The sequence below is a fragment of the Sminthopsis crassicaudata genome, chromosome 1, assembly GCF_048593235.1.
Source record: "Sminthopsis crassicaudata isolate SCR6 chromosome 1, ASM4859323v1, whole genome shotgun sequence".
NCBI classification, from domain to species: domain Eukaryota; kingdom Metazoa; phylum Chordata; class Mammalia; order Dasyuromorphia; family Dasyuridae; genus Sminthopsis; species Sminthopsis crassicaudata.
In genome coordinates, this window is record NC_133617.1 from 87,672,670 (window position 1) to 87,686,010 (window position 13,341).

At 34.3% G+C, this 13,341-nt stretch overlaps 1 protein-coding gene across 2 annotated transcripts in view; it reads left to right on the top strand.

Annotated features, from left to right (window-relative positions):
- Nucleotides 1–13,341, top strand: part of COL22A1 (collagen type XXII alpha 1 chain) — a 578,696-nt gene that overhangs the window by 178,375 nt on the left and 386,980 nt on the right. The window lies entirely within an intron of this gene.

Sequence of the window (13,341 nt, forward strand, 5' to 3'; positions counted from 1 at the left end):
TCTCTCTCTTTCTCTCTCTCTCTCTCTCTCTCTCTCTCTCTCTCTCTCTCTCTCTCTCTCTCTCTCTCTCTCTCTCATATGCTCCCTTTATTATAAGGTAAATTATCTCTCTAACATTTTGTATCCTCTTGTCTAATATCCTTTGACATTGGTATTTTAGGGACTATGTACAGAATAAATTTGACTTCAGTTTAATGATCGAAAAGAGTAATTTGTTATAGAATGCCCCCTAAGATACAAGTTCAATTTTAATGAAAACAAAAGAACAAATCCAAGAAATTAGTTTCTCTTGATTTTCTATTGTTTCATTTTTAATATACAAATTACTTTAGTTTGTGGTAAAAATAGATACTTAGTTTCAATATTAGTCTTTTTCCCCCATTAGAGAGAGAGAGATCATTTACAATAAGTGGAGTATATTAGGTTCACAAGACAAAATAGTCACTGATTATAGTAAGCTGGGTCTTTGGGTTTATCAAACACTAGATTATTATAATCAGTAATCTAGTGTTTGATAAACCCAAAGACCCAGCTTTTAGAATAAGAACTTATTATTTGACAAAAATTGCTAGGAAAACTGGAAAATAATATGTCAGAAACTCAGCATAGACCTATGTTTTCACCCCACACCAAAATAAAATCAAAATGGGTACATGATTTGAAAATAAAGGATAATAACATAAACAAATTAGGAGACCAAGAGATAATCTACCTATCAGATCTTTGAAGAAGGGAGGAATTTATAACCAAAGAAGAACTAGAGAACATTGTGAAATTTTTGATTAAAAAGTTTTTTGCATAAACAAAACTAACAGAAACAAGATTTAAAAAGAAGCATAAAGCTAGGGAGAAACTTTTACAGACAGTTTTTCTGATAAAGGTCTAACTTCTAAAATATATAAAGAGTTATATCAAACTTATAAGAATACAAGTCATTACTCAATTGATACATGGTCAAAAGATATGAACAAATAATATTCAGATGACAAAATTAAAGCCATCTATAGTCATATGAAAATCTTAATCACTATTGATTGGAGAAATACAAATTAAAATAACTCAAGTACTATCTCACATTTCTTAGATTGGCTAAGAAGACAGGAAAAGATAATGATAAATATTGGAGGGGCTTTGGGAAAACTGGGACACTAATGCATCATTGTGGAATTGTGAAATGATCCAACCATTCTGGAACTATGACCAAAGGGCTAGCAAACTGTGCATACTCTGACTCAGCAGCGCCTTACTAAGTTTGTATCCAGGGAAATCATAAAGGAGAAAAAGGACCCACATGTGCAAAAAATGTTTGTAGCCGTTCTTTTTGTGGTAGCAAAAAGTTGGAAATCAGTTGGGGAATGGCTGAACAAATTGTGGTATATGAAAATAATGGGATATTATTATTCTATAAAAATGATGAACAAGCTGATTTTAGGAAGACCTGGAATGATTTACATGAACTGATGCTGAACAAAACAAGCAGAACCAGGAATACATTGGACACAGTAATAGCAAGAATGTGCTGTGATCAACTCTGAAAGACTTGGCTCTTCTCAGTGGTTCAGTGATCCAGAGAAATCCCAATAGATTTTGGACAGAAAATTCCATCTGCATCCAGAAAAAGAACTATGGGGATTGAATATAAATCAAAACATGCTATATTCACTTGCTTTTTCTGTTTTTTGGTTTTTTTTTAATCTCTCCCATGTTTTTCCCCTTTTGCTCTGATTTTTCTCTCCCAACATGATTTATAAAGCAATGTGTATTGAAAAATAAATAAAAATTTAAGAGCAACAATATGATAAACCTCTATAGGAGAAAGAAAAATAAAATACAAAAACTTACATAAAATAGTAATTAAATCAATATGAGGCTAGGTCTAGCCTGGAGGCTGTTTGAAATCTCATTCCATAATGGATAGAAGTGACCAATTCGTTTCTTTTTTATTATTCCTGGCTCTCTCTTAAATGTCTTAGGATGGGGAAGCCTGTTCCTTTATCTTCTTTTATTGATTGTCCTCATTGAATAAAAAATAAATATTGATTAAGCAGTGAGTCTGTTCCAGGCACTGTGCTAAGCCCTGGGGGTTATAAAGAAAGACTCAAGAGAGTGTTTGCTTTCCAGAAACTCACAATCAAATGAGGCAGACAGCATGAAAACAACTATGTTCAACTATGTTCACACAAGTTATGTACAGAATACATTGTTGTTCTAGCTTTTTTCTCTGAAGAGGATCAATGGCATCAGACCAGTAATGTCCTGACTTCCAAATGAAGTGGGTTTGAGTGAAGCTATGTAAACAGCAACCTCATTCTCTCCTCTAGTCGGTGGAGCCCGGTAGTAACATAGAATAGGACAACCTGTGAATACCTCCAATTCATTGGGATAACTTGGCCTTTTTAAACTAGGTCTTTAACGGATCTCATGTTGACTGAAACACAGCCCATTCAGTAATTAAAGACTTGATGAGAATGGAAGTGAAAGATGGTCTAGTTTTCATTCATAAAGGAATCAATCTGGAAGGGACACAGGATAAGTAGGAAATAACCAACTGAGGGAAGGCACTGGAAATGAGATTAGACCTATCTTGAGTAAGTGGACCAGAAAGTCATAAACTATCAGAGATGGAAAGAATATTAGAACATAAAATATGAGAACTGGAAGGGATCTGAAAGACTGAGACATCCAACATCTCAAAGTTAGTGGCAGAGTCACAAGTAGAACCCAGTCCACTGAATGCTCACTTCTTAATCATTGTCTCCTCTTCTTGTATATGTTATTGTATATGCCATAGTGTTGGACTTAATAAATACAACAAAGCCTTGTAGCTGAGTAATCATCCCTAATCCTGGACACTGCTTTTCTTAATTCAACCTAAGTGTGCCTTAGCTTTTTTGGTTGCAATATCATATTGTTGACTTTTATCAAACTTGTGATCCATTAAAACCTTCAGATAATTTGCTGTATATGTACTACTCTCTAGGCATGTCTCTTCCAACTTTCATTTTAAGTTGATTTTTTTGAACCCAAGTATATAGCTTTATATAAATTCAGAGTAAATTTTATCTCAAGACATATAGTGTTCTTGCTGTCCAAAAATTCTGGGGTCCTATCATCTTTTCTTTTCTAACTTATCTGTGTGTGTGAAAGTATGCAATCTTTTCTTTTTTTAAACTCAGTGGAAAAAATGTTAAATTCCATGGAACCTCACATCCTAGTCAAGATCCCCTTCCAAGGTAACATTGATCCATCAATGAATATACTTTAGGTTTAGCCATCTACCCATTTCTGAATTTACCTGATAGTAATATCATCTATCCTATTCTGTATTTTGTTCACATGAATAACAAAAGAAACCCTAGTTTCCAGTACAGTGGAGGGAATATTTTAGTTATTAAGAGTTGAAAGAACCTATGATTGCCAGAACTTATAATAAGCATCCCTGGCTTTACCAAGATTGGTCTTAGAATAACAGTCCTATAGTCAATTGCCTAGGTCTCTATTTGAAATTTTTTGATCTCAGAAAGAGCAGAGATAAGACTTTGCTGTAGCCTTTAAACACCTAGAGTCACAATCATTCATAGGACTTCAGTAGGGGACTTCATGTGTGTTTCTGGGTCTTTAGAATTTTGGAACCAGACAGTCAACATATGACTTACTGTAGTTTCCACTAATTAATCCTAGCTTTCTCCTCTGGAGGCAAACAGAATAAGTCTAACTCCTATTTCAGAGGACAGGTATCTGCAAGCATGTATTTGGAAAACTTAACAATACAAGAAGCATTTTTTAAGTTCTGTTGTATATAGAACATGATGCTAAACTGAAGAGGAGATAAGTCAGTCCAGGTAAAATGCTGCCTTTTAGGAACTTATGTTTGTAGGGGAGTAAGACCCAGACAAAGATACAACAATATTATATGATAAATATATTTAAGTGATATAAAAAGCAAAATTCTATAGCACTGGAGTTGTATTGCAAAAGGTAGATTTGAATTCAAGTTGGCAGTGGGAGGCTAGTTCCAGCATAAAGGATAACTTGAGAAAAATCACAATGATGTAAAAATATTAGGAAAAAAAGTAGTGATCCTAGAAAAAGAAGAAGAGTATTTGAGTATAAAGCTGGAAAGGTGTATATCAACAGACTATGAAAGAGTTTGAATAACAGGTAGTCTGACTATGAGCTTTACTTAATAATGGACAGTGGGAGGCACTGAAGATTTTTGAACAGAGACAGATCTGTGTGCAAGAAAAATTCTTCTGGCAGGAAGTCAGATTAAAAGATACATTATGGGGGAGAGAGACTAATGAATGAATGAAAGGTCCAAAAATAGAGTTTCTGGGATTCCAAAGGGCACCTAAACTGTGCAGAAAACTCTTTGATCCAGTAATACTGCTACTAGGTCTATCCCAAAGAGAATACAAAAAAGAAAAAAGGACTCACATGTACAAAAACATATTAGAAGTTAAAAAGATGCTAATCACTTGGGGAATGAATGAATAAGTTATGATTTATGAATGCAATAGAATAGTATTGTACTATAAGAAATGATGAGCAGGAAGATTTCAGAAAAAACGTTACATGAACTGTTGCTGAGAAAACTAGGCAGAACCAGTAGAATAGCATGCGCAGTAACAGCAATATTGTTGATGATTAACTATGATAGACATAGGTCTCAGCAACAAGATGATCCAAGAAAATTCTAAACAACTTGTGATGAAAATTGCCATCAAATGCAGAGGAAAAACTATGCAGCTTGAATGCATTTAGAAGCATTCTGATTTCACTTAACCTTTTTCCCCCTTTCTTATGGTTTTCCCCTTTTGTTCTTTGTCAACATGATGTATCAACATGACAAATATGGAAATGTTTAACATGATTGTACATATATCCCTCTATTGGATTACTTGTCTTGGGGAAGGAGGGAGAAAATTTGGAACACAAAATCTAACACAAATGAATATTTAAAACAATCTTTACAATTAAACAATTTAATTTAACAATTAAAAGTATTACATGCATACAAAAATGCAGAAATACACACACACACACACACACACATATATATAGTAGCCCTTTCTGGGGTCACAAAATATTGAAAATATAAGGAATGCCCATAAATTGGAGGATGGCTGAACAAGCTGAATGTAACAGTATATACTATTGTGCAATAAGAAATGATGAACAGGCAGATTTTAGAAAAATCTGGAAAGACTTTTACGAACAGATAGAAAGTGAAATGAACAGACTAGAAAAACCTTGTACATAATATCAGCAACTTTATGTGATGATCAACCATGAATAACTCAGTGCTTCTTAGTAACTCAGTGATCCCAGACAAGTACAAAGTACTTAGTAAGAAAATGCTATCTACATCCAGATAAAGAGCTGAGGGACTCTAAATGTGGAATGAAGGGTATTTTTCTTTCACTTATTTTTTTCCATGTTTTTTTCTTTTGATTTGTGTCTTCTTTTGTAAGTATGACTAATGTAGTTAGCACATATATACATACATCAAATTGCCTGAAATGTTTGGAAGAGAGGTGAAGAAGAAGGGTAAAAATTTAGAACTCAAAATCTTTTTTTTTTAATTTTTTAATTTTTTTATTCATTTTTCCAAATTATCCCCTCCCTCCCTCCACTCCCTCCCCCCGATGGCAGGCAATCCCATACATTTTACATGTGTTACAATATAACCTAGATACAATATATGTGTGTAAATACCATTTTCTTGTTGCACATTAATTATTAGCTTCCGAAGGTATAAGTAACCTGGGTAGATAGACAGTAGTGCTAAGAATTTACATTCACTTCCCAGTGTTCCTTCTCTGGGTGTAGTTATTTCTGTCCATCATTGATCAACTGGAAGTGGAACTCAAAATCTTTTAAAAATGAATGCTAAAAATTGTCTTGACATGTAATTGGGAAAAATAAAATACTTTAAAAATAAGTAAAAGACTGATTTTTCTTACACATCATGAGAAATGTGGAAATACGTTCAGAATAATTGCACATGTTTATTCTATACTGGATTACTTGCTGTCTAAGGAAGAGGGTTAGGGAGGAAGTAAAAATTGGAATGCAAAGTTTTGCAAGGGTGAATACTGAAAACTACCTTTGCATGTATTTTCAAAAATAAAAAGCTTTTATAAGAAAATAAGTAAAACACCATTTAAGAAAAAAAATAAAATTATAGAGATTGAATTATAAATATTTATTAACTTAATATGAAAAAATGGGGCAGGTAGGTGGTGAAGTGGATAGAGCACCAGCTCTGAAGTCAGAAGGATCTGAGTTCAAATTTGGTCTCAGACACCTAACACTTTTAGCTGTGTGATCTTGGGCAAGTCACTTAACCCCAGCCTCAAAAAAAAATAGCAGAAGAGATACTACTCTTGTTATGGACATGTGGAGTTTGATGTGCCACTCGGATGAATTAAGTAAGGTGTCCCATGGGAAATTGGAGCTTTGGATCTGAAATTCAGATGACATTTTTTAAAAGACTGTAGATATAGATTTCAGTTACCAAAAAGAGCCAGTAAAGTGGAGGAAGAATAATTTATTAGAGAGGTAAGTATAAAATAAAAGCAACTAAGAAAATATAGTGTGGTTAAAATAAAGGAAAGTTAGGATATATAGTAGGTAGGAATGAATGGTCAGTTCAATTCATTGTTTTATTTATTAAGCCTGAATAATGTCTAAGTACTAGAGATAGAATGATTAAAAAAAATCATTTCTTGTACTTATAGTAAAAAAATATCTTGGAAGGATAGCACATGTGATAGATATGTATATAGAAACAGAATAGAAAAAAGGACATAGTATTTATAACTAGATTGCATTTATTATGACCTTATTTTGTATAAGATACTGCATTAAGTGTGAAGCATTCAAATACAAACCATAAGTATAATCCTTACTCTTGAGGAGCTTACCTTCTAATGGGAAGATACCACATAAAGAAAACTAGAAGAGAAAAATTGGGAGTGGAGTAGAGAGGAAGAGGATACTGGTGAGATGGTGACAATATTTGCAGAGTTAAGATTGAAACTGGTATTGACATGAGGAGGATCTGGACATTTCAGGAAATGGTGGTCTAAGCTAGGTGCTCACAATCAGAAGAGAGAACCTTAGGACAAAGATATATCCAGAGTGAGAATAATAATAATGATGATAACACCTATCATTTTATATAACCTCATTTTCTTCTCACAAGAACCCTGGGAGATAAAAGCAATTTTTATTCCCATTTTATGGAGGAGGAAACTGAGGAAGATAGAGTTTAAATAACTTGACCAAGATCATACAACTTGTAAACGTGTGAGACTATGAACTCACATCTCTCTGACAAGGTCTAGCAGTATATGTAGCTAGCTTCCCTCTGGATAGTTTATTACAACAGAGAAATGATTCACAGATCTAGAAAGGTTCAACAATTATAATGGGGGAAGATCATTGTGAAATGTCAGTAGAGTTTCAAGCACCTTTATAGCAAGTTTAGGGAGCGATCTAGATTCATTAAAGGAAAACTCCAAGATGCTAAAATTTCATGAGGTTTTGTACTGAGTTGAATTGAGCTGAATTGTGCTTAGATATGAGAGCCAGAAGAGGACAGAAATAGTTAGATGAGTTGCTGCATGAAAAGGGGAATTATGGAGTATTTATGAATAGAGAGCTGAACTGAAACATGATTTTGTCTGGAATTTATTTTACTGAATAGAAGATATTGAGACCATATATTCAGATTCTAGAGATGATAGAGAACATAGAAGCTCAATTTCAAATGGAAAGAATTGGCATCCCAGAACCAGACATTCAGTGAATGTTATTCCAAGGAGTTATGTTAGTTCCTGAGAATAGTCTGGGGAATGATTATAAGTTTCCTGACCTCACCCATTTATGCATAATTCCCCTTAATATTTACTGTTTTTATGTCTTAATTGATGCTTTTGTTATTGGATTGGCATATCTTGCTTTGTCTGTAAAAAGAAAGCATTGTACCAGTGGGGGCTTGGTCCATGAGTATATAATTGATTACTAAAATAATCCATAATTATATTGGGAAAAGTAGCAAAGATCTCTAAGACCAAAATGGTCAGAGTTTTGTGGAGTCCACGGTGATAAAGTCATAACATGTAAGAACTAAAGGAAAACTTGGAGATCATCTCATTTATCTTTACTAAGGCATCATTTTACAGAGGAAAATGAGATTCAGGGAAGTGATGTCACTTCCTTAAATTCCCATAGCTAATTAATGCCAGTTACTCATCAAAATCAAGTCTTTAACTTCAGTCCAAAATTTTGTCCTCTATACCAAATGTCCTCCACTTTTATTTTCATGTCTTGTTTTATTCAGATGAGTCTGGTTTGATTTTTGTTGTCTAGAACTGCTAAAGGAAAATGACTGAATGCGTGGGAGATCTCTCAGTTTGGATGCATTGACTCTGTTATTCATCTATACATACGTCTGGCAAAATGAATTTTTTTCCTAAAAGAATCTGACATTCTTCAAGTCAGCAGCACCAAACATTTTCAGCCTTATCTCTTGCCAGACAGACAGGATTGTACCATATTCTCTGAGGTGATGCACTCTTAGCTTTACTTTGAAAGATAATTCCTGATTCCAGAGTTTGAATGAGAGTGAGGTTCAAGTCATAATATCACAGAATTGGTGCATGATGAAAGTGTTTAAAAATCTTGAAGTGCTGTACAAATCAAGTTAATGATTATTATGGAAGAGTTTTTGGAAGGAACTTTAGAGATCACATTCTTCAAGCCCTTTATTTTATAGATGAGGAAATTGAGCCCAGAAGTGACCCCAAAATCATACAGCTGCTTAGAGACAGAGCCAGGACAGAAAATCATGTTCTTTGATGCCTCCTCTTTGTGAGTCTTAGAGCTCATCTAGTTAAATCCTCTTATTTTATAGAATAGGAAATTGAAGTCCAAAAAAGTTAAGAAGCTGCTCAATATCACATAGTTTTAAAATGTCATTATTAGAACTATCTCTCTAGGTTATTTTTCTATTCCAGTATATCAAAATTCTTCATGGGGAAGAGGCAAAAGAGCATGCTGCTGAAAGAATATATAGTCATCCTTTGTTTTTTAGAGAAATTGAAACATCTTCCATAAAATAAATCTTGTTTTTTTCTATGCCATATGAAAAAGTAGTTTCCTTTTTATTTAACCAGACCACTAGATCCATGACCATTAAAGAAGCCAAGAGGAGTTTCCAAGTCAAAGAATTTATACAGAGAAAGACAAAGATTAACAGTCAAGATCTTTTCTGGGTTTTATCCCCAGTTTTGTAATCTTCCTAGCTATATAACCTTAGATAAGCCACTTTATGTCTCTGGGTAATTCACTCTATTATATAGGTCTCTATTTCGTAATAAATTCCTGTAAAATGAGTTGGAATAGATAGCTCCCTCTCAGTTTTAAACCTATTATCTATGTGCTCTGTGTACTTAGCAGGAATGATGCTTCCAATCAGGCGATGGAGGGTTAAAGAAGCTGCCTTTCTTGTCTACCTTGTGAGAGGAATAGGAAAAGTAGTGTACAGTTGTTTGCTTAACACCTGCCTGGCCTCTGATGACCACCTTTAAATCATTCCAAGAACTTTGGTCTCTCGGGTAGCTGACTCAGCTTTCCACCTTTTCCCTTTGTAATTTGGCACCTGCTGGGTGTCTTGACCAGGAGACCAATGCTGAGAGGGTTCATTATTTTTGTAGGTGAGCTGTCTCCGTAGTTGATGACCAGTGGGCTTCCCATGTATCTGGAAAAAAATAAGTTGACATGGCAGAGCCTATGATTTAGGCAGAAGGGTTGCCATAACTAAAAGCTTTCCATTATTTATTCTCAGCCTAATGGGTGAACAGTTGACTTTGACAACACACAACTGCTTGAAGGGCTATGCAAATGAAACACGAGGTTTTAAAGGCTTGAGGTAGAAGCCCAGCATTATTTCTCAAAGAACCCTTTTTAACTACTCCACAAAGTGGTCCTGTGAAAAGGCAGCTTGCCAACATTAGGGGAAAAAAAGCTATATTTAGAGCCAAAGGACATGGGTTTAAATCCTACTTTTGTCTTCTTAAGAGATTAATGATCTGAGACAGATCACTTTGTATTTCCCAGTATCTTTTTCCTCATATAGAATGAAGGGTTAGGGACTAGATAATATCTAAGCTCTCTTTGAACTTCACATCTAAGATTACTCAATTACCCTTCTCTTTGGTTAAATGTTTTTCATCTTTTCCTATAGTAGCAGCTCAGTTTACATTTGTTTATTCCTTTAAGGTTTACAAGGAACTTTCCTCACAAGTTAAGCACTGCAAATCTTATTCTCACATTTTTGTATTTGATTATACTGAGGACTAGAAAGATGAAATAGCTTGACTATGGTCATATTATTCTCATCAGAGCTGGGATTCCAAATGAGATATTCTGATCCTAACTCCAGTACCCTTCCAATAAGATAAGGGTATAATGCTGCTGAGTCAGAAAGCTTAAGTTCACATCCAGGCAATGTACCTTTTTAGACAGCTTTCTGTCCTCTTAACATACCTTCACAGTAGAAGACATCTTCTTAAGTTCTCCTCTGATTAGCACATCATAGTATATAGATAACCCAGGATTCTTGAAGGTTACTTGCTATTAAGTACTACTTTTGGTTCCTACCAAAGTCAAAAGACTTCATCTATGAATGAGTGACAAACTGTCTCATCTTAGGACAAATCATCATCTGAGAAAACTAGAGAGTTGTCCAACAGTGAATGATTTTATTTACACATTCATTAATTTATGTGTTTCATTCATGCATTTGTCCATTCATATATTTCTCCATTTATTTCATATCAGCTTTTTAAAGGTGTAAACTCCTGTACACTGAGGAGTTTGTGAGTTTGAAAGACACTTTATTTTATACATGTACAATTTCAGAACAAATTGGAAAGTGACCTTTGGGATCTTTTAGTCCCATGTAGCACATGTGCAAAAATGTTTATGGCAGCCCCTTTTATAGTGGCTAAAAACTGGAATCTGAGTGGATGCCCATCAGTTGGAGAATGGCTGAATAAGTTATGGTATATGAATGTTAAGGAATATTATTGTTCTGTAAGAAACCATCAGCAGGATGATTTCAGAGAGACTTGGAGAGACCTACATGAACTGATGCTGAGTGAAATGAGCAGAACCAGGAGATCCTCATACACACAACAACATCAGTGTTAGATGATGATCAATTTTGATGGACATGGCTCTTCTCAACAATGAGATAAAGACAGTTCCCATGATCTTGTGATGATGAGAGTCATCTAAACTCAGACAGACAACTGTGGGAACTGAGGGTGGGTCACAACATAGCGTTTTCACTCTTTGTGTTGTAGTTTGAATTTTATATTCTTTCTCATTTTTTTACTTTTTGATTTGATTTTTCTTGTGCAGTAAGATAATTGTATATATATATGCATATATTAAATTTAACATATATTTTTTAACCAAGTTTAATATATATTGGATTACATGCCATATGAGGGAGGGGATGGGGGAAGGGAGGGGAGTTGGAACACAAGATTTTTCAAGGGTCAATGTTGAAAAATTATCCTTTCACATTTTTTTTTATTAAAGCTTTTGTTTTTTCAAAACATATGTATGGATAATTCTTCAACATTAGCCTTGAAAAACTTTGACTTCCAAATTCCCCCCCTTTGCCTATGCTTTCCTCTAGATGGCAAGTAGTCCAATATACTTGCATATGTTTTGGAAACAAAATTCAATTAAAAAAAGAAAAATCAGATCAAAAAGAAAAAAAGAATGAGAAAGAAAACAAAATGCAAGCAAACTACAACAAAAAAGTGATCCACACTCAGTTTCCAGTCCTCCCACTGGGTGCAGATGATTCTCTCCAACACAAGACCATTGGAACTGAAGTAACAATGTTATTTATCTTCATGAAAAAACCAAGACTGAGAGATAAGCGGATCCATATGATATTATTAAAGCCGTTTCCTAAGTAAAGAAAATCTTAAAACTCAGGGGAGATATGCTTCCTTACAGAACTTTATCTAGAAATTTTTTGCCCAGGGCAAGTTTCTGTGGGTACATATGGGACTAGAGCAGCTAAGTATAGCTAGAATGGGTCATTTGCTGCTACCACCACCACCAGGGTTTGGCATGGACATGGAAAGAAATGGTAGGGAAGGATATTTTGAGTGGAAGTTTTCCATAGTGGATCACAGTCCTGAGTTCACTCAAGTCATAGTCTGCAGACCACCTTGCTCATGAGTAAGTTAGGATAAATGTATTTTAATAGAATAAAGATGGGGTGACTTGGATAGGTGTGGATAAAGTAGGAAGGGTATTCTGTGGCCTTAGTTGAAAACATACTCTCCTTTTTAAAGTAAGGATTAATCATATCTTAGTAGGCGGAAAGAAAATAAGGTCAGACAAAAAAAATCCTTAATTGAGATTCAATATTGAGTTGCAGAAAGTTAAATCTCTGAAGGTGCCAAAAAGGTAAATTGCTTTTGTCCAAGTTTGACTATAGACTGAAGAGTGCTTTAAACAAAAATAATTCAACTCAAGCATTTATTAAGCATCTACTCTGTGCAAGTAGCTGAAGATGCAGACAAAAATGAAATAGTCTTTTCCCTCAAGGATCTGCACTACTCTGAGTGAAGATAACACACTGATGAGTAAATGGAAAATATACAGAAAATAAGTTCCAAATAAAATAGAGGGAGGCATGGACAATTTAGGCAATAGGGAAAAGGGTTTTTTTTTTTTTTTTTTTTTTTTTTTTTTTTGTCTTGAGCTGACCCTTGAAGAAAGTAAGGGGAGAAGGTGAATATTCAAAACATGGAGATGAGTTATACAAAAATACAGGGAAATGTGGGGAAAATGTTATGGATAGAAAACTGAAAGTAAGTCATTGTGATTGGAATGATGAGTATGTCAGGAGAAATCACTAAAAATCAGTCTGGAAAGATGGCCTGAGGAGTTTTAAATATCCAATAGAGTTGTCATTTTAATCTAGAAGAAACAAGGGAGCTTTTTGAGAAGCAGCATGGTAGGGTCAGACTGGTATTTTAAGAATAATATTTTGAAAACGTGTGAAGAATAAGAAATTAGATAAAATAGAGCCTATAGGTGAAATATGGTCTATTTTGGATATTTCCTGATCTCCCAGTATTTTTCTAAAAAAAAATTACTTGAGCTATATGTTTGTATTGTGTGTATGTGTGCATATGTACATATGTATACATATACATATGTATGCATGTACACATGTGTGTATATATACACATATGTATACACACAGAGTTTAGTTTCCCTCAATAGAAGATAAGT